At 57.4% G+C, this 17969-nt stretch overlaps 1 long non-coding RNA gene across 1 annotated transcript; it reads left to right on the top strand.

Annotated features, from left to right (window-relative positions):
- The first annotated feature begins 2953 nt into the window (after positions 1 to 2953).
- On the top strand, positions 2954 to 6249 carry LOC130542505 (uncharacterized). Its single transcript, XR_008957109.1, has 2 exons — positions 2954 to 4795; positions 5572 to 6249. It is a non-coding gene; the product is annotated as an uncharacterized LOC130542505 (long non-coding RNA).
- The last annotated feature ends 11720 nt before the right edge of the window (positions 6250 to 17969 follow it).

Genomic DNA, 17969 nt, shown 5'->3' with positions numbered 1-17969 from the left:
TCGAAGAACTCGAATCTCCTTCTTCCCGGAGCCTTGGAAGCTGTCGCCACCTCAGTCCCCAACCTGTGAGCGCCCACCCACCTCGGGTCCCCGGTGCAACAGAGAAACCAGCGGACGCTTTAACCTCTCTGTGGCCACACCGGGCAAGGCGAGGGCTTTGAGTCTAAGACTGGGGGGCTCTCGGGGGTTCCCTCCCTCCTCCTGGTGGGCGTCTCCCTCCCTAGTTGCGGGGGGCGTGCCCAGCGCGTGCCTTCTCCCTTCTGCCCCCAGCCTGGGCTCTACTGGTGCCAGCCCCTAGACCCGTGGTCCCGGAGACGGGGGAGGGGGGCGTGGTCCCCGCGGTACGAGAAGGGGGGCGCGTCCTCAGCTGTATGGTAATGAGGGTCTGGCCCCTCCTCCAGCGCCTCCCCTCACCTGGGTTCAGCTTCGGCTCCACCGCCCACCGTCTCCCCCCACCCCAGCAGCCCCAAGTCCCCCTCCCCCCGCGTCCTGTCGCTCCGTTGGGGCAGGGAGGAACTCTCCTGGCTCCAGCGTTGGCTCAAGCCACTGGAGAGTCCTGGTGAGGGACTGAAGTCAGGCAGACCCGGGTCCTCTCCTCATAGGGGCGAGATGTAGGGTGGAACTGAAAGCGCGCGGACTAGTTTGGGTTTCAGACGGCTTCGTCGGTCTCGCCTTCGCGACTCCCCTGGGTGGCCCCACTTCGAGCGGCGGCAGTGCAGCTGCTTTCCCGGAACCCGGCGTGATCCCCGGAGGCCTTAGACCGGGGAGGGCCGGCTTCTCCCAGTCTCGGGGGGTGCCGGGGATCTCTCTGTCTCTGCGACGCTGAGGGCAGCGGGGGCCCGGTGGCTTCAGCTGTCAGCCCGCCCGCACAGCGATGGCTGTCGTCGAGCGATAAGATCGGCGCGGGGGGGGGGAGCAGGGACGCGGCGCGGGCCCGGGGGAGGCCGTGAGGGGGGGAGGCGCGGCAGTGGAGCACAACAGCTGCCTATGCCTAGCACGGTCTGATTTTTTTGACTTGGGGGTGGTGGTGGAGGATTGGGGGGAAGGATGAGAAACAAGAGGTTGGAGAGCGTGGGTTGGGGGAGGGGCGAGATGAGGAGATGGGCTCCGGGGTCCCCCACGCACGGCCACCCCTCCCAGCCACCATCTGGCGCGAGCGGGTTGGCGTGGGGAACCGAGGTGGGGCGGGGGCCGGCAGATGGGCCCAGGCTGCGCTCCAGAGTTAATGTAGGTTATGGGCAGGCGGAGTCCCCAGGCCCGAGAGAGGGGGGCCCAGGGCTTGCCTCCCAGCGATCCTGACAAGTGGGTTCCTCACACTCGCTCCGCCCATACTCTACGGTCCCTAGACCTGCCCAGGGTGCCAAAGAGTGTCTCTAGCTCTCCTCTGAGCTGGCATCCATCCCTACCTAGTTCTGTTTGCTTCCACCTCCAAATCCTGGCCTAGGAGTTCGTAAGAACTCGCTCCTTTACTGGCGCCGGCACTTGCCTGCCTCTCAAGGGAGACATCCAGTCCTACAGAATGCCTCTTGCTCAATACTGGTAGATCTGGAACTCTCTCTACCCCCTCTTACACATCCTGACTTTGCAAACAGTGAAGGACCAAACAAAACCGTTATTATCCTCAGAGACACAAAATGCAAGGGATCCCAGAGACCTAGAAATCCTTTTTAAGGAGGAAAGGGTTAAATTCTCCTTGCCATCAAAAGGCATTTATGAAATATCTATTTGCCACGTGGGAACTCTCCCAGAAGTTCATTATCCCGCTAAGATGCCACCAGCAATCCAGTTTGCTGGAGTCCCTCTTTGCCCACATTTGCTGAGCGAGAAAGGGTCCCGGGGCGGGCTCAGAACTGAAATGCAAGTGTCCACAGCTGGGACTCCTCCCTTTTTCTCCCACTAGAGACCCGTGTGTCCTGGGTGCTACCAAGAGCAGGAGTGCTGTGAGTCCATCGGAGGCCGCAAATCACAGCGGGGTTGGACCCACCTGGACATCTGTTGACCCTGCCCCTATGCAGACGCTGGGCGATGCCCTCGAGAGGGAGCATGGATGCAAGGTTCAACCGACCGGGGCTCCCCTGAACTGAATGTGGGCCCTCTGAAAATCCACGGGTCCTCATCCCCACTCTCACCGACAAGGCCAGGAGCCGGAGCAGGGTCCCGGCCTGGCTTCATTCAAGGTCCACAGTCTCCCCTTCAGGGGCCTTCTGCTTCTGTCGTCCTCCCCTCCTGGCCCCTACATACAGCCCCCCAGCAGGCAGAACCCTCACCTGGGGCCGTAACGCGCCAAGGTTGTCTTCCAGCCGCGCCCCTAAGCTGACCCCGGGTTTATTGGCGTACCACGGGGGCCGCGTAGAGCCTCGGGACCCCTCCCCCACTGGGTAGCCTACTCGCCCTCCCTACCCACCCCCCCGGAGTCCGCGGCGCAGCTCCGAAGCTTCTAGCGTCGTTTCGCCCACCCCCGACTCGCGTTCTCGGCGGGGCAAACTGTGGCCAGGTAGGTGCATGGCGGAGGCCGGGCCATGGAGCCCGTGGGGCAGGCCAGGGGCGGGGGAGTGGGCCTGGCTTGGGCGGGGCGCTTAAGCCTTGAGGGGCGCCGCTGCGGTCGCGGCCGAGAAGGGGCCACGTGCAGGGAGCCGCGGCCGGGGAGCTGCACAGAAGGCGGGGAGATTTGCAAACTGTTGCTGCCACATGGCTGCTCCTTTCGATCCATTCACATTGAAATGAGGCCGGCGCGTGCCTCATCTGCCGCAGGGCGCTGCCACGCGTCAGCCCGGCCCGCCGCGTGCCAACTGGGGCAGTGGGGCTGGCAGGGCCTGCCAGCCGTGGGGGCGCAGCCCGGGGCCCTGAGGCCGGGAGGGGGCGGGGAAGGGAGCCGAGCTACCCTAGCCGCTCAGGCGCCGCCGTTCCGCGGACCTTGGCCCTGCGATTGGGAGCGAGCCGACGAGAAAGGGCCGGGACGGACGGGTTTCGGAGGGGGGCCGGGATCGATGCCGCCGCTCCCCGCAGATGCGCCCCGGCAGCGCTACTCTCCATCTGCCGCTGCTCGCACCTGCCGGTCAATAAATCGATTTTACAATTTAATGCAGCAGCTTCCCGCCCGCCTGGGACAGATGCCGCCGCAGAACCACCTCCGCCCTCACCCCTCCCCTCGAGGGGCGCCAGCGGTTAGGGCAGGGATTCCCGCTCGGCAGGCGGTGCCCCGCGGGGCCTTGTTCACCTCTTTCTCGAGTCCCTACAAGGAACTGCCCGCTCAGGGTCTTTCCCGCGGAACAGAGTGGGTTTCCCATAGGACAGGCCTGAGGCTGGTGGAGGAGAAAAGATGATGACTTAGTGGTGGCCCTGGGGACTCATTTGGGGGCTTTATGGGGAACAGGATGCCGTGGCTGATAATAAGATGTGAGAGACCCTGTGAGGAGAAAGGGGTAGGACTTGGGGCATGGGCGCTGAGAGACCATGAGTCCTGAGGACTCCCCATGGTCCCGATGGGGAGGGTTGAACTGGAATGGGGCCTCCCCCCACCCCCACCTGCTCTGGCTGAGTCTGGCGAATAAGCAGAACATGCACCAGGGTTTTGGCACTCCTCAGCCACGTAGTCTTGGGGCCTTGGGGCTTGTAATTTATTTTTATTTTTTAAAAAAAATTTGGGGGGTTTGCTGCAGAGAGAATCTCAAGCAGGCTCCTCCCATGCACTGACCCTGAGATCATGACCTGAGCTGGGCACTTAACCAACTGAGCCATCCAGGTGCCCCTAAATTTTATTTTTAAGTAATCTCTACACCCAGTGTGGAGCTCAAACTCACAACTCTAAGATCAAGAGTCACAGGCTCTACTGACTGAGCCAGCCAGGCATCCCTCTTTGGGCTTGTAATTTAAACCCCTGGGTTTTCTTATCTGTGCAATGGGGGTAATAATAACAGTAACACGGGAGGGTGACCGAGGGACTGACTATATGTGATTACACATTTGCAGGGCCCAATAAACACTAATTTCCTTTCCCTCAGGTGACATCCTGACAGCCAGGGGTAGACTTGGAGTAGAAGGGAGATTGAGGTCCAAAAGGAAAGGAAGGAAAAAGGAGAGCTGAAAGCAAACAGTCATAAGGGAGGAAAGCCAGGTTGGGCATGGAAAGAGGTGGGCCCTGTGGAAAACCTTGAGTGTAAGGGCCTTTTGTGGGAAGAGGATGTGACAATGTTCTTGGGTGGAGAGAGAAGACTGGAGCTTTGAGAATGGGTTTGGAGAAGAGATGAAGGTTGGAAGAACCAACTGCCCATGGCCTTGGACTTCCAGAGAGGATTATCCTGCCAAGGCCAAGTGTAGGTCTCAAGATGGCAGCCCTCTTCTTTCCTGGTGGTGTTTCAGAGCAGAGGTGTGTAGGAAGAAGGAGAACTCAACTTCTGAACTCCCCTGGTCATTGAGGCTCCTAGTAGCTCAGGGAACTCAGCCCTCCCCACATCACCAAGAGGGCTGGGTGGTCCACAGACTAGGCTGGACTGATGGTCCATGACTGGTGACCCACTGTCTCAAGGAATGATGTCCAAGTGGGTAAGATCATTGAGCATGAGTCAGAGTGCCTGTTCTGGCTCCTTGTGAGACCAGGAGCACCTCCCGCCTTCAACCTCCCTGATTTCCATGGAGCCTGAGGGCTGAGGCTAGCCTTATACACTGCATCCTTTGCTTTCTTGGAACGTCAGCACAGGTGGCACCTGGAGCTGGAGTAACTGGTGTGGACGCGGCCCTCTCCTTTTCAAGGAGAACACTTTGGCCTGCAGAGACAATGGACTCAAGAGAGGAGAAGGTGAGGGCCCCTGACCTGAGAAGCCCCTTTTAACTGTATCAGAAGGAAGCTCTCCCCAGGCCTCCTGTGTGCTGATCAAGAGGAAAGGAGGGGCAGGGTGGAAACCTCCTGGCTGGAGGCAAGGGTCCTCACTGGTGGTGACCCAGCAGCTGCCCCAGCTTCATCTGCCAAACCCAGGGGATGCCTGGAAAGCTAGGGCCAGGAGCCATGCAGCGGGTATTTCCAGACAGAGAGGAGTCCGGGGTTTATGGTAGCCTCCACGGCAACTTTCCCAGAGCCCCTGGCTTCCCCTTCCCTAGCTCCTTCCTGTCCCCACCCTAGCGAACGAACAGGGAGGCCGGGGGCGGGGGGAAGGGAGGGAAGGCTAACGGAGGCCTCTGCGTGAAGACCCTCTGGCTGTAGGCCCGCACCCTAGCCTGCCCTTGCCTCCTGCCCAGATCCCTCTCAGGGCGCGGACGACTTTGAGAGGTGGCTCACAGGGCTAGAGAACAGAGGGTACAGGGCAAAGACATTGCTCAGAGTGATGGGATTGAGAGAGAACCTTCTGCCAGCTTGTGCTGAAGGCCTGAGGGAATTGGGGCAGAGCCTGAAAGCAAAGGTTCAGGCACCCCCTGGGCCCTAGATCTTGGGCCGGCTTCCTTAGCTGGGGTTTTTCTTCCTCTAGAGAAGCCTTTTCACTCACTTGTCCTCTACCCCGGCTGACTAGCCTCCACTGTCCCTCCCCAGCATACAGGTCACTTGTCTCTGAAACCTCTCTTCTCTGTTAACTTTTACAGGTGGGAAGCCCTCCCCAGCCGCACCCTCCCGCTCAGCCCTCACTCCTCTCTTCTGGCTCTGGCCTTCCATTGGCACCCAGGCTCAGCGTTGTCCCTGGGTTCCCCAGGTTCCCGGGTGCCATTCACCTTCCACTGACCAACAACTCATCTCCTGAAAGGAACTCTGACCTCTCCTCATTTCTCCACACCGCTTCTGATCTCTGATCCCAGCTGCCACCCAGGACTTGAAGCGAGCAAGAGATAGGGGATGGGCAGCCCCAGGAACCTGGGAGTGGGGACTACTCAGACAGCCTCCCTGGAAGAAAGGATCAGGCCCGAACCAGGAAGTGTCGTGTTTCAAATACTCTCATAGAGAGAGAAAGACATCAGGGACAGGTGCCAACTCTGAACGGCTGCCTCAACAGGCAGGGCACTGTTCCCTGGAGAAGGCTGAAGAGCAATCTGACTGCCATGGTCAAGTAGGTGATGGGTCTGAAGCAAAGGGTTGTGACAGGCTACCTCCTTCTCCCACCATGGTCAGAATGAGAGGAAACGGGCTTCAACTGTGACAGGAAGGATTTAGGTTAGACATATGGGAGAACTTCCTGTGACAGTGTCTACCCTATGTATCCCAGTTGTTCGTCCAGGTTGAACTCTTCCCTGGAGTTGATGAATTGCATGTTGTTGCTTGCTAATGAGTAACTTATCTTGCCTGTGATTAGCAAAGAACCTCCAGCCCAGACAATGTATGTGTCCAGACTCTTCCCCAGGGAAGAAGTCCAGAGAGGCCTGGGTGGCACCAGGACCAGAGCCCCCAGGGAGTTTTCCGGACAAGCTTAGGCCATTGTGAGCCAGTGTCACTTTGCCTCTCCTGCCCCCAGTCCTCTGGCCACCATTCTCACAAGCCCTACGGAGCTGTCCAGCCACAAGAACTCTGAGGCAAAGGGGCAGGTTGGATTTAAGGTGTGGGAGCTCACAGAGAATTTCCAGAGCAATGGTGAATACTCAGGGTCTTCAGCCCCAGGGATTTCAGTAATAGCTTCAGTTAACTCTATACATTTAGAAATAGACAGGCTTCGGCCCTCTATTGTGCCCACTCCCCCCAGTCTCCCGAATCCTGCTTGGGCAACACGAATACTCCTGTTGTTGGAGCATTCTTTTTTTTTTTTTTTTTTTAAGATTTTATTTTATTTATTTATTCGACAGAGACAGAGACAGCCAGCGAGAGAGGGAACACAAGCAGGGGGAGTGGGAGAGGAAGAAGCAGGCTCATAGCAGAAGAGCCCGATGTGGGGCTCGATCCCATAACGTCGGGATCACGCCCTGAGCCGAAGGCAGAGGCCCAACCGCTGTGCCACCCAGGCGCCCCTAGAGCATTCTGCCACCAAGATCCCTGTGTCGCCTTGTGACCAACTCCCCTGTCTCTTGCTTCCCCTCCTCTCCTAAGTGACTTGATCTCATACCCAGATTACCGTAGCCCTTCTCCAGGTGGAGAAGAAGCCAGGGAGACCCAGGACAAATCCATCAAACTGCCATCAAAAGAAGAGAATGCAGGCAAAAGATGTGTGCACCCCATGGCTAGCCTTCTGGGGGCCACATGTGTATGCAGAGTTTGGGTCCATCAGTCAACCAATTGTGGATGAGGTCTAGTACCGGGCTACGGTCAGCGAGGCCAAAGGGAACACCATAGTTCACTCCTGATGCCCATGGGATGTGGGGATGAAACTGCGGCTCATGAAAACAAATGCGATGACCTTGGGAACCAGGGTTCAGAGAGGGAGTGGGGCTTCAGGGGTCAAAAGAGGCTTTGTGGGAGAGGGGGACTGCACTGAGCCTGGCTGGAAAAAAGAGTGGAACTTAGAAAAGAGAGGGCATTCCCAGCAGGGAGAATGGAGAGAGGAAAAGGATCAGGGTGGAAATGGCGTAGGAAGAGCTGGAACAGATTTCACACGTGGTGGGTGGGACATGAGGTTAGATAGCTCGGGTTTGGGGACCCAGCAGGCATATTCGGACTCGACTGAGAGGCAGTCAGGAACCTGTGGGCTCTAGAGCTGAGGCGGGCGTTCTGGCAGTGGCATACAAGGTGGTCTAGAGCGGGGAGGTCCAAAGGGAAGACCAGAGGCAGCTAGGAGCCTTTCTGCACCTCTGGCTGGGGGTCAGGTGTGCACTGACGCCTGGGTCCTGCCCTTGAGATGGCTGGCCACCTGAGAATGCCAGACCCCTGATGACCTGCATAGGGAGCCCTGCAAACATGACCAGTGTCAGGGCTCCCCAGCTCCAATACTGAGGATGGGGGCCACTCTGGCCATGCCACTTCCCCTGCCAGTTCTCCCCACTTCCTCCTTTTACTCTCAGAGGCCCGAGGCTCTGCATGGGAGCCCAGACTTGCCTAGAAGAGGATAAAGGGTTGGATCAGGCCCGGGTGCATCTAACCTCAGGCCTGGAACGCACAAAGGGAATCCATAAGCTCAGGGTGAGGGGAGTTCTCAAGGCCACCTAGACCACCTAGACGAACCCCATGTTCTGTAACCAAGAGCTTGAATACCTCCAGGGATTGGATCCTCACCCTGGCTCCAGGCTGAGCCTGCAGTTTAGATAGTTCTGGTGATAGAAAGTACATCCACTTATTGATCCAAAAGTCCCGCTGTGGTCAGTGTGGCCTGGTGGCATGGGAGGGCTCTGTTTGAGCTGGGCCTCGCTCAGGGGCTTCTGGAATGGCGCTGCCAGAGGTAGGGTCCCCCAGCCTCCTGGATCTGGGGCGGTTCTGCAGGATCCTGTGGGCCCCCTGCTGCGCCTGCTTGGCGCCCTGGGCTGGGGCAGTTTAAGCGTGAGAAGCCTGGGTCAGTTCCCAGCTCAGCCCGGGGGTGGGGCAGCCAGGGTGAGGCCAGCCCTGGTCAGCCCTTCTCAGCCTCACCGGGGAGGCCAGGCTCAGGTCAGCCTGTCGCAAGGGCCGTCCCTCCCCAGGCTGAGATCATCGCCCTCCGGCCTCCATGGCAGCCCCCACCCCCAGCTGAGCTCACTGCCCTGGCCCGCTGGGGGACATTGTTGTCTCCCGGGCCCCTCCCCCGGACTCAATGAGCTGTTTGTTGGCATGTCCGGCGCGGGCAAGGGGAGGGCGGGCACAGGGAGCCCGCACACAATGGGGATTCCGTCCATTCTGAGGTGGCTGCGGGAACCAGGCTGGCTTTGTCCCTGGGACCCTCATTCCCACCATTTAGCGGAGCCGGAACTCCAGGCGGAAGGCCCCGTATAAGAACAACAATGTCGTCACCCTGTCTGTGGGGGAGGGTGCTGCAGGCCAGGGCTCCTGGGGCCCAGGGGACCCACAGTCTGGGGCAGCTGGAGGGGCACTTGGGACAGGTCTTAGGGCTGAGGCCGTGCCAGAGATCCGAGGAGAACTCAGGAGGCAGATGGGCGCTCCCCCACCTGCCCTGCCCGGTCGTCAGCAGCCTGTGGCAAGCATGGAAGGGGGCTCCCTGGTCTCACCAGCCATGCTCTGCTCCTCCGGGTGCAAACAAGAGCCCTAAGGTGCAGAAGGGACGAATGCATCCCGTAAGCCCTGTTTGGTGGTGTGCCATGGAGGGACTGAGTTAGGGGCAGCCTGACCCGCAGGCCTTTCTGCATCCGACTTGGGCAAAGAACTTTGCTCAAAGCTGGGCTGAGGCCCATTTGTGGACCACGAGCTTGGCTAGCCTGCCCCTTCGGAAGTGGCGGGGGCTGCTCAGACAACAAGTGTTTATTTTCTAGTGGGGGGGGGGACAGGACGTCATGGCGTTTCCCTCCTGCCTAGTGCTGCAGTGGTTCTCACAGTCTGGGCACTGGTGACATCACCAGCCTTTCCTCCTCAGCCCTGGCCTCCTTGCCTCCCCCTCCCACCCTACCCCATACTCTGGCTGGGCGACACAGTTCTGAAGCTTCTGCTTCCGGTGCGGGCACTTCTGAGCAGGTCCTCATGGAGGATGTGAGCAGCTGGGAAGTACTAGACCATCCCCTTGTCACTGCCCTTGGCATTCAGGCTGAGCCAAGGGTAGCCCCTCTGTGCTCATGCTCCCCAGAATTGTTGGTGTCCCACCCGGGCATGCTCCTAGTGTGATGCTGGCCCTTTAAGGGTCTTGGGAAGCCAGAACAACAGGAAATCCAAACGGCCTCATTAGGCAGCTCGGAGCTCAGCACAGTAATTAGTGCCCTGAAAACAAAACAAGGAAAAGCAGGTGGTGGTGCCCCCCCTCAATCTCGGCTGCCCCCGGCATGGCCTGTTAGTACCCAGAGCTAGGCAGCTGGGATTGGAGCCCCTCCCTTCTAAGCCCCCTCACCCCAAGCTCCTGAAGCCGCCTGCCCACTGCCCAGGCCAAGGGTCAGAGCCTAAGCTTCTGGGGAGCAGGCAGTGGCTTCTGAGCGAACTGTTTCCCCTGGGGAGACTGAAGCCCCAGGGGTGAGCATTGGGGCTTCCCCTCTTCCGCAGCCAGGTGGCCACTTGTCCACAGCATCCTCCACCTGTTTGGAAAATGCTGTGATGGGGGCTGGGAGCTGGGGTGAGCTCCTCTAGCGGGAAAGGGAGACCCCTGGGAAACCCAAGCCAAGAAGGCCCCCTTAGGAGAAGGGAAAAGCCTGCTCTGTGGTCCTGCCTCTCAGGATCTGTGGTGATTCTCCAGGCAGACAGGACCACTTGGGCAGAGGGGATGGTAACCCATAGGCCCTCTGGACAGACCCTGGGGACTTCCCAGCCCCCTCTGTTGGTTAAAAAAAAAAAAAAAAAAGGCCTGGTGGGAGGCAAAAAAGGATACTAGTGAGTTCTCCTGAGCCGGGCTGCAGGCCCTGGCTCATTTTATCCTTTCCCCTCCCCGTTGATGCAACTGGAGCCTCGCCTTGTTGCTGACTCCTGAGATATCTCCCTTTATTTGTACAGCTAGGGGAGGGATATACTATGCTCCACTTAAGAAACGAATATTCATTCAACAAACATTTATGGAGTAGTTGCTATACTCCCTACACTATGCCAGGTGTTCCTGAGAAGGTTTCAGAGAACTCACTGTGATAGCTCATTACAGTCCTTCTCCATCTCTCTAAGTAATCTCTATGCCCAACGTGGGACTTGAACTCACAACCCTAAGATCAAAAGTCACGAGACCCAGGAGCCCCAGTCCTTCCCTGTCTTGAGAAGGCCTTCAAGTGGAGGGACTATGGCTCTCTTCAGGTGTGTATCTCCCCATAGACCTAGCATGTAGGTGACTGCTGCAAGTTTATGAACAATTAAAAATGAACCAGGAATGGTCATTTACCATGTTACTTACCGTGTAAGTTTACCAGCAGCAGCATCCTGACAAGGCCCCCAGCCCTTGGTGATAATCATAGCTCCTGTGCTCAGAGCCCAGACCTCCAGGAGGGCCCTAGGCTTTGTGTAAGGGCTGAGGACATATGGGGAAGGAACCTCGAGTCCTCCTGAGAATAGAGCTGGCTATGACCCTGGGATGTGGGGAGCAGTTGCCTGGGTTACCGGCTATGTGAGGAAGGGGGACGCTGAACAGGAGAGCTGGGCAGGTTGGGTGTGGAAGGTGGCCAGCCTATGGCCGGTGAATGGGGCTGTAATTAAGCTGTGGGTAGGTTTCTGGTCACAGAGCCTGTTGGCTGAGAACAAAGGCCGCAGACTTCATTGCCCAAGGGGAAGAGAAGGAGCAGAGGGAAGGGGCAGCGGTAACCCAGAGCCTCCTATCAGGTTGGTCAGGGAACTCTGCAGGCATCTCAGAGGCCATCAGCTAGATGGGGGGGAAATTTCTGAGGGGCTTCAATCTGGAACTGAGGGGCCGGTGCTGATGGTAGAGGTGGAAGGGACCAGCCAGCGACCAAAGCGTCACAGGGTCATGGAACAGGGGTTTCTCAGCCCTGACTACACTACAAGAATCACTTGAGCAGATCCCTAGAGATTTTGACATAATTGTTCGGAAAAGGGGCCTAGGAGGCACTGGTATTTTCTAAAAGCTCCCTAAATGACCCATTGCGCCCCCAGGATTGAGAACCACTTCTCCCGGGGAGCAGAGGGCCCTGCTTTAAATCCTAGGGTCTCATTGGCCCCTCCCCAGAGCCTACAGTGCTCAGAGGCCACACCCACTGGACCAAAGAGAGCAAGTGCCCTGGGGAAATGGGCAACAGAGTCCGGTCCGCTTGGGGGTGGAGCCTTTGGAGCAGCCCTCCCCTTCTTGGACCCCCAATCCCAGTGGAAAGTTACCCAGGGAAGTAACCGCGGGGCAGATAAGGAGAGAAGCCTGGGGGGGAGGGGTGTCCGTGGGGTGCCCTTGGCCTCTCCAGGCCCCCTAGCAGGGACCCCGCCGCCTAACCCTCTAGGCCCCCAGGCCCCGGGGACAGCGCCCCCGGAGAACAGGCCGGGGACTGGAAGGGAAGAGAGGTAGACTCGAAGCACCTGAGCTGATGGGGCCTGATCCCGCTCGGGACGTGCGCGCTCCTGAATCATTTCCCGGATACAGCTCAACGGCCCAGACTTCAAGGTTTTGGGGGGGAAATCTTTTTTCCAAGTTCCTCGATCTGTCATCCCCCTCCCCCGCCGGCCGGATAGGCCTGGACCAGTGTCCTCTCTCGGCTCCCCCTCAGCCTCCCAGCTCGGGCTTCTCCACTGAACTCCCTGGACATTGTTTCCCGCCTCAGGAAGTCTCTGATGCCCTGCGCTGGATTTTGTTTTCCTTGTTATCGGGACAACTAATATTTTTTCCTGTGCGGAAAAAAAAAAAAAAGATTTTCCCAAGCAGATTACAGCTGTCAGTGAGGGGGGAGGGGGCTGGAGGTTGAGCCCTCCCTTCACCCGCCCCTTCTGCCACCCTTACAGGGCTGAGCTTTTGAATGAAGGAGGAAGCACTGGCCCCAGAGCCTGCCCCGGCCAATTGGAGCTGGGGCAACTCTGGCCCTGGCCTTGGCAGAAGTCAGACCCCTGCCCTCTGCCTGTGGGGCCCCTGCTCCCCGCTAAGAGGGCTGACCTGTGGCTGTGTCATATTTCCAAGGACAGGGAGAGGGTCTTGAGCTGGCCTTCTCTCTGGGGAACTGAAAAGGCCGGCCACCCCGCAGTGGCAGCAAGGCAGGACCTGAAGAGAGACACCCTGGGAGGAGCGGGTGCACACAGGAGACCCAGCTCTGTGGAACTACGTGACTTTGGGCCATTCCCTCTCCTCCCTGTGCCTCAGGCTCCTCCCCTCCACCAGGGACATATTGATAGCTACTTCGCCTATCTCAAGGGTTCTGCTGGGACAATGCAGATGAGATAAGGAATATGATTCAGTGGCAGAGGTTCCTCTGACTCAGGTCAAAAGGGTTAATGGCAGGTGTCTCAGTTCAGTACCTTGTGAGCTGCACGAGGCCCCAAAGCCAGCAGGACCAGAAAACAGAGGCTGTCCCTGAGCAGGCTGTTGGATCGACACACCCGGGTGTGCATGCACACAGGCACACGAACGTGAAACACACACATACATACGCGGGCCTGTGCATTCTTCCTTGATAAGTGCTCCCTTTCTGCCCGGGGTGTTGTGGCTCTAGGGACAGGCTGCTGGGGTCTTTTGGGGCAGGGAGCTGTGGCATGACCACCACTGCAACAAAAGAGACTTTCCGAAGATGACTGAGGTTCTTTTCAAGTTAACGACAACAAATAGAAGAGTTTCAGATGTGGGTTACTCAACTGTTCGTGATTCGCAAAGCCCCCCCATGCCCTGTACCCTCCTGCAAGGTGGGATGGTCTGCCATCAGTGCAGTGGGCTCCTTGGTGGGCTGAGGGCAGGAGTGAGCAAGGCCGTCTGTCAGGAGGTGGGAGGAAATAGGATGATTTCCATTTAAACTTACTTTCTATCTAAAAAAAAAATTGAGCTTTAATAATATTTCATACAGGTTTTGACTCTAGTGCGTAATTTATGCATGAATGTTCATAATCAAAACAGTTTGGAAACCACTACCCTGGGAGACCCAAGCCCTGTGAAGGCTTTATATCCTATCAGAAGCCCGGTTCAGACCGGGTGCTGGGTGAGGGAAGGGAGCTGTGGAGGAGGGGCTGAGGAGCTCTGGGTACAGGATTGCTGGGGCCCTGTCAGATTCCCGGATGCCACCAGCAGTGTGGACCTTCCTGGCCACCCTGTGGCCTCCCTTCTCCCTGCCTACGCTTTCAGGCCTGCTTAAGCCCCTGTAGGGCTCTAGGACCTTTGACTGCCATGCTTCCTGCAGGGGAGAGAGTGGTCCTGTGTGACACCCCCTAACCCCCTGGAAGCTGGCTAAAGTGCGGCCGGGGTCCCCGTAGCTGCCCTGTATGTTGTGTCACCCCAGGAGAAAAGTCCCTGGCGGGAGGCGGCCTTCTGCCGGGAGGCTGTTTCCTCAACCAGCCAAGGTAAGAAGTGGGGGATTTCCAGTCCTGTCCACGGGGCTGACTTTAGTACTGGGGGCTCCTCTCCTCGCTCATGCAGCCCAGACCAGGGTGAGGACAGAAACTCCGGTGTTAGGCCCGCTTATTGGCAGATGGGTGTGAGGGAGAGCAGTCAGCTAAGCCCACAAGCCTGCAGATGCTGCTCCCTGCCTCTGAGGGAGCTGAGCCCACCATGCCACCCCAGGGCTACACCTGGGACCGGCAGGAACCCAGCCCTGGAAGACCCCGACAGGCATGTTGGTGGGGAGGGGGTGCTGGAAATCCAGAGCCACGCTTACTCATGGGCCTGTGGGGAATGACTCAAATTGATGAATGCCCCTGCCTAACCCCAGCCAACCCTGGTTCTGGTGGTAAGGGGAATGACAGCTCTCCATCTCACCCTTGAAGCCTCCCCTAACTGGCCGATACTTCCAAGGATGCTGGAGTCAAAGGAGCCACTGCGAGCTCCTTAGGTGGGGGCCAGAAGCCTTACATTCCAGACATCCTGCCCTGAAAGCATGACCCCTAGGAATGGGAAGCCGTACCCTAACAGCATTCCCTGTATTCCTGGACAGTGGTCAGCTGAGCAGGGAAGGCAGGTGCAATCCCGGGGCGGGGGGGGCGGTGCGCTGAGTGGAGAGAGAGGTAGGCACTTGTGGTAACCTGGTGACGGTGGTACAATGCCCCAGCTCCAGTGTGGTTCTGCTCAGGCCCAGATCCGGGCTTAAGACACTAGACTCGGGGTGCCTGGCTGGCGCGGCCGGTGGAGCATGCAACTCGTGATCTTCAGGGGGTGCAAGTTCAAGCCCCACATTGGGTGTAGAGATTACTTAAAAAGAAATAAAATCTTAAAAAAAGAAAGAAAGAAAGAAAGAAACAAACAAACAAACAAACAACTGGACTCTAACTCCACCTTCATGGAGATTCTCCTGTGCCTCAGACGCTTGCGAGTTTTATTTCATTACTTGGCTCGTATGTATTTGCTGTGTGCACATGTGTCTGTGTTTCACGTACACATACACATGCTTGCAGCTTGTGTGATTGAGGCATGCCAGGTGGAGGAATAGGCTGGGACTCATGCGAAGTCCCTGAGTGGGAGAGTGAGAGGTGAAATCATAAATCCAGCCACCACCAATGCAGGCTAGCAACACGCCATGATAATGTGTGTTTGTGTGTTACCATCCATCTACACAGCAACCAGTCTTCCGAGGATGGTGCAATGAGCACATCCAGACATCTAGGTCAGGATTTGAACCCAGGTCAGCCTAAGGCCACGCCAGAGATCTCTCTACCAGGCTCTGTTGGCAAAGTCTTCCTTAATTACCCTCCATTGATCCTTGTCTCTGAGACCCTGGCTGCCCTGGTCTGAGGTCACAGGCCTTTCCCCTCTCCTTCTTTCCTCCCCTCCAGTCCAGGTGGCAAAACAAAGCCTCTTCAAGGCCGCTTGGAGCCCAGGATGCTGTGCCCGGACCTTCACATCTAGCCTGTCCCCAGTTCAGAGAGGGTCTGGCTGGCCCTGGGCGGGATCAGCTAGGGCTGAGCTTGGGCAGCTGTTTACAGTAAACAGAAAGCTCCTGAGGAAGGAAGAAGGGGAGGGGCTGGGGTCGCCATGGAGACAGGGACTGAGCCGCAGGGCCTCAGGCCTGATCCACTAGCACTGCTAATGCATCCCTTCCCCTTCTAGAGCTGAGGAGGCCCAAAGAAGGTCCAGTCAGGGCAGCCTGAGCAGGAGAGGCAGGGGCGGGTAGGCTGGGCCTCAGAGCTGTGCCCACCGAGAACACACTGCCACCTCATTATGTATTTCAACTTACTATTAACAACAACTAATGTTTATTGACGTCAGGTCCTTGAGAATATGTTTTCTTATTTAAACCCTAACAACAACCAGGAGGTAGGTTCAATAGTCTCTAATTTATAGACGAGGAAATCAAAATTTAGAAAGATTAAGCCATTTGTCAAGGTCACAGAGCTTATAAGTGACAGAGCAAAAATGTTGGATCAAAAACTCTATTTAGCCAGGCAGGTAGGAGATGAGCTAGCTGGTAACGCTCTGAGTCCCTCAACCGATGGGGAAACTGAGTCCCTTGGATACCAAGGGGACTTTCCCAGGCTTCTGGCGTTAGTCAAAGAGATTGCTGGGGACAGAACCCATGTGTTCCAGCCCTAACCACTAGACCACACGGCTTCTCCATGGCTTGAGCTGGGAAGGTCCAAAGAGAAACTCCCTTTCCAGCCCCAGCCTGGAGTGTAGACTCTTCCCCAGCTAACAGGCTGCCCCTGTGGAGGCCAGGCTGGGCCAGGGTGCCGTGGGGGATGCTGGGGGGTTTCTGCCCACACATATGGTTTCCAGATTCCAGGGGATGAAAAGGAGGCCCTTTGGGGCGGAAATGGGGGATGTGTGATGACAAATTTAGACTGATTGCTTAAAAAAAAAAAAAAAAAAGGCCAAGAAACCCTAAAAAATAAAAGCAAAAATTCCGCTAGAAAACCAAAGGGAATATTTGATTGTGAAACTGAGTTGCCGTGAGGTGCAGCACGGTTTAATGTGGAACAGTATGAAGGGTCCTTTCAACTTTGCGCAGAGGCTGGAGGGAGAGGAGGCTCTGTCTGCTGTTCTTGGCTTGGCCTGCTGAGTTCTGGGACAGAAATGAAGTCAAGCAAGACAGCTGGGAGGATGCCTGGAGTTCAGGAGTACTTGTTGAAGGCAATCTCCTATAAGGCTTGGGCCCTTCAGGTAGCTAGACTCCAAGGGTCTTCCCTGCTGGCTTATGGCCCAGGGTCCCCCCTGCTCCAGTAAGGAGCCACCGCAGGGGATGCTCCAGCTGGCCTGTACCAGAGAGCATGTGAAAGGATGAGCTGTAAGGTGGGGGTTTGGGGTATCTCTGAGTTCCAGCCTTAAAGGGAAATGGCCAAGAACAGAAGGTAAAAGAGAGGACAGCTGCCTGGAATTCTGGTCTGCAGCAGGCCCAAGGGGTCAAAGGTCAAGGGGGGGACAAGGGGGACTTCCTGAGGCTCCCAGGGGAGTGCCAGCCAGCCAGCCAGCCAGGCTGTTGTGCAAGCTCGGGCTGGACCACGAGGGCAGGCTGGCAGAGGAGGCACGCCTGGCCCAGCCCCCTCCACCGATCCTATCTGTTCCGTGGAGCAAGAGTAGTGTCCTCTCTCCTCCAGAAACCGGGACCCCACTCCCCAAGGCAGCACTCCTGTCCCACCTCAGGGGCCATGTTCTATATGGCTGAGGGATTCCTCTCTCACACTCATACTGAGTCTCTTCCCAGAACCGCCATCTTTTGAGAAACCAGAAGAGCCTTCTCAAGCAAGCCTCTTTCTTCCAATCCCACCCTGATTCCCAAAGAGGAGATCAGAGGGGTTTGTGCGGGAAGAGCCACGATAGGGCTTACAGAGTCCCAGCCCCTGAGGGACGAGGCACAGAATGACGTGGAAGAGAAACAAGCCAACAGGAATGGCTCAGGGGCCCCGTGCTAGGCTAACCTCGCAGGTGTGCTGCACTGTTCTTGGGCCTCCAAGTTGTTCTCTTCATTCGCATTTTAGACTGAAGAAATTGAAGTTCTGAGGGGATGATTAAACTGACAGCTGGTAAACGGCAGAGACTTACACTTGTTCTTTCCAGATCACCTCCCTGTCCCTCAGCTCAACGCCCTTTAGCTGGAGAGGGAGAGCCAGCACAGTGAAGCCTAGGACAGTGTTTGGCTCCTGACGGGCACAGGGGTCACTGGTGACTGATGGTGAGTCTTACGGAGAAGGGACAGGATGCTGGCTGGAGCTTCACGTCAGCCCCTGGTTTCTGCTCTGAGATTCAGCACCTGTAAGATCAGGAGGCAGACTGGCAGCAGTGGTTTGCCAGCATCCTGGCGTCCCACAGAGATTGGGGCAGGGGAGGAAAGGACAGTAAACAGGGGCGTGGGCCTCCCAGCCCAGCGTCCACCAGGGAGGCCCAGCATATCCATCTCAGGCGCGAACACCCACGAAGGCCTTTCTGTGAACAAGAGCAGCTGAGGTCTCTGCCGCACTGAGC

Source organism: Ursus arctos, unplaced genomic scaffold, assembly GCF_023065955.2.
Source record: "Ursus arctos isolate Adak ecotype North America unplaced genomic scaffold, UrsArc2.0 scaffold_36, whole genome shotgun sequence".
In the NCBI taxonomy this organism is placed as follows: Eukaryota; Metazoa; Chordata; class Mammalia; order Carnivora; family Ursidae; genus Ursus; species Ursus arctos.
The sequence above is the reverse complement of the archived record's forward strand: the minus strand, read 5'-3'. Positions and strand labels throughout refer to the sequence as shown.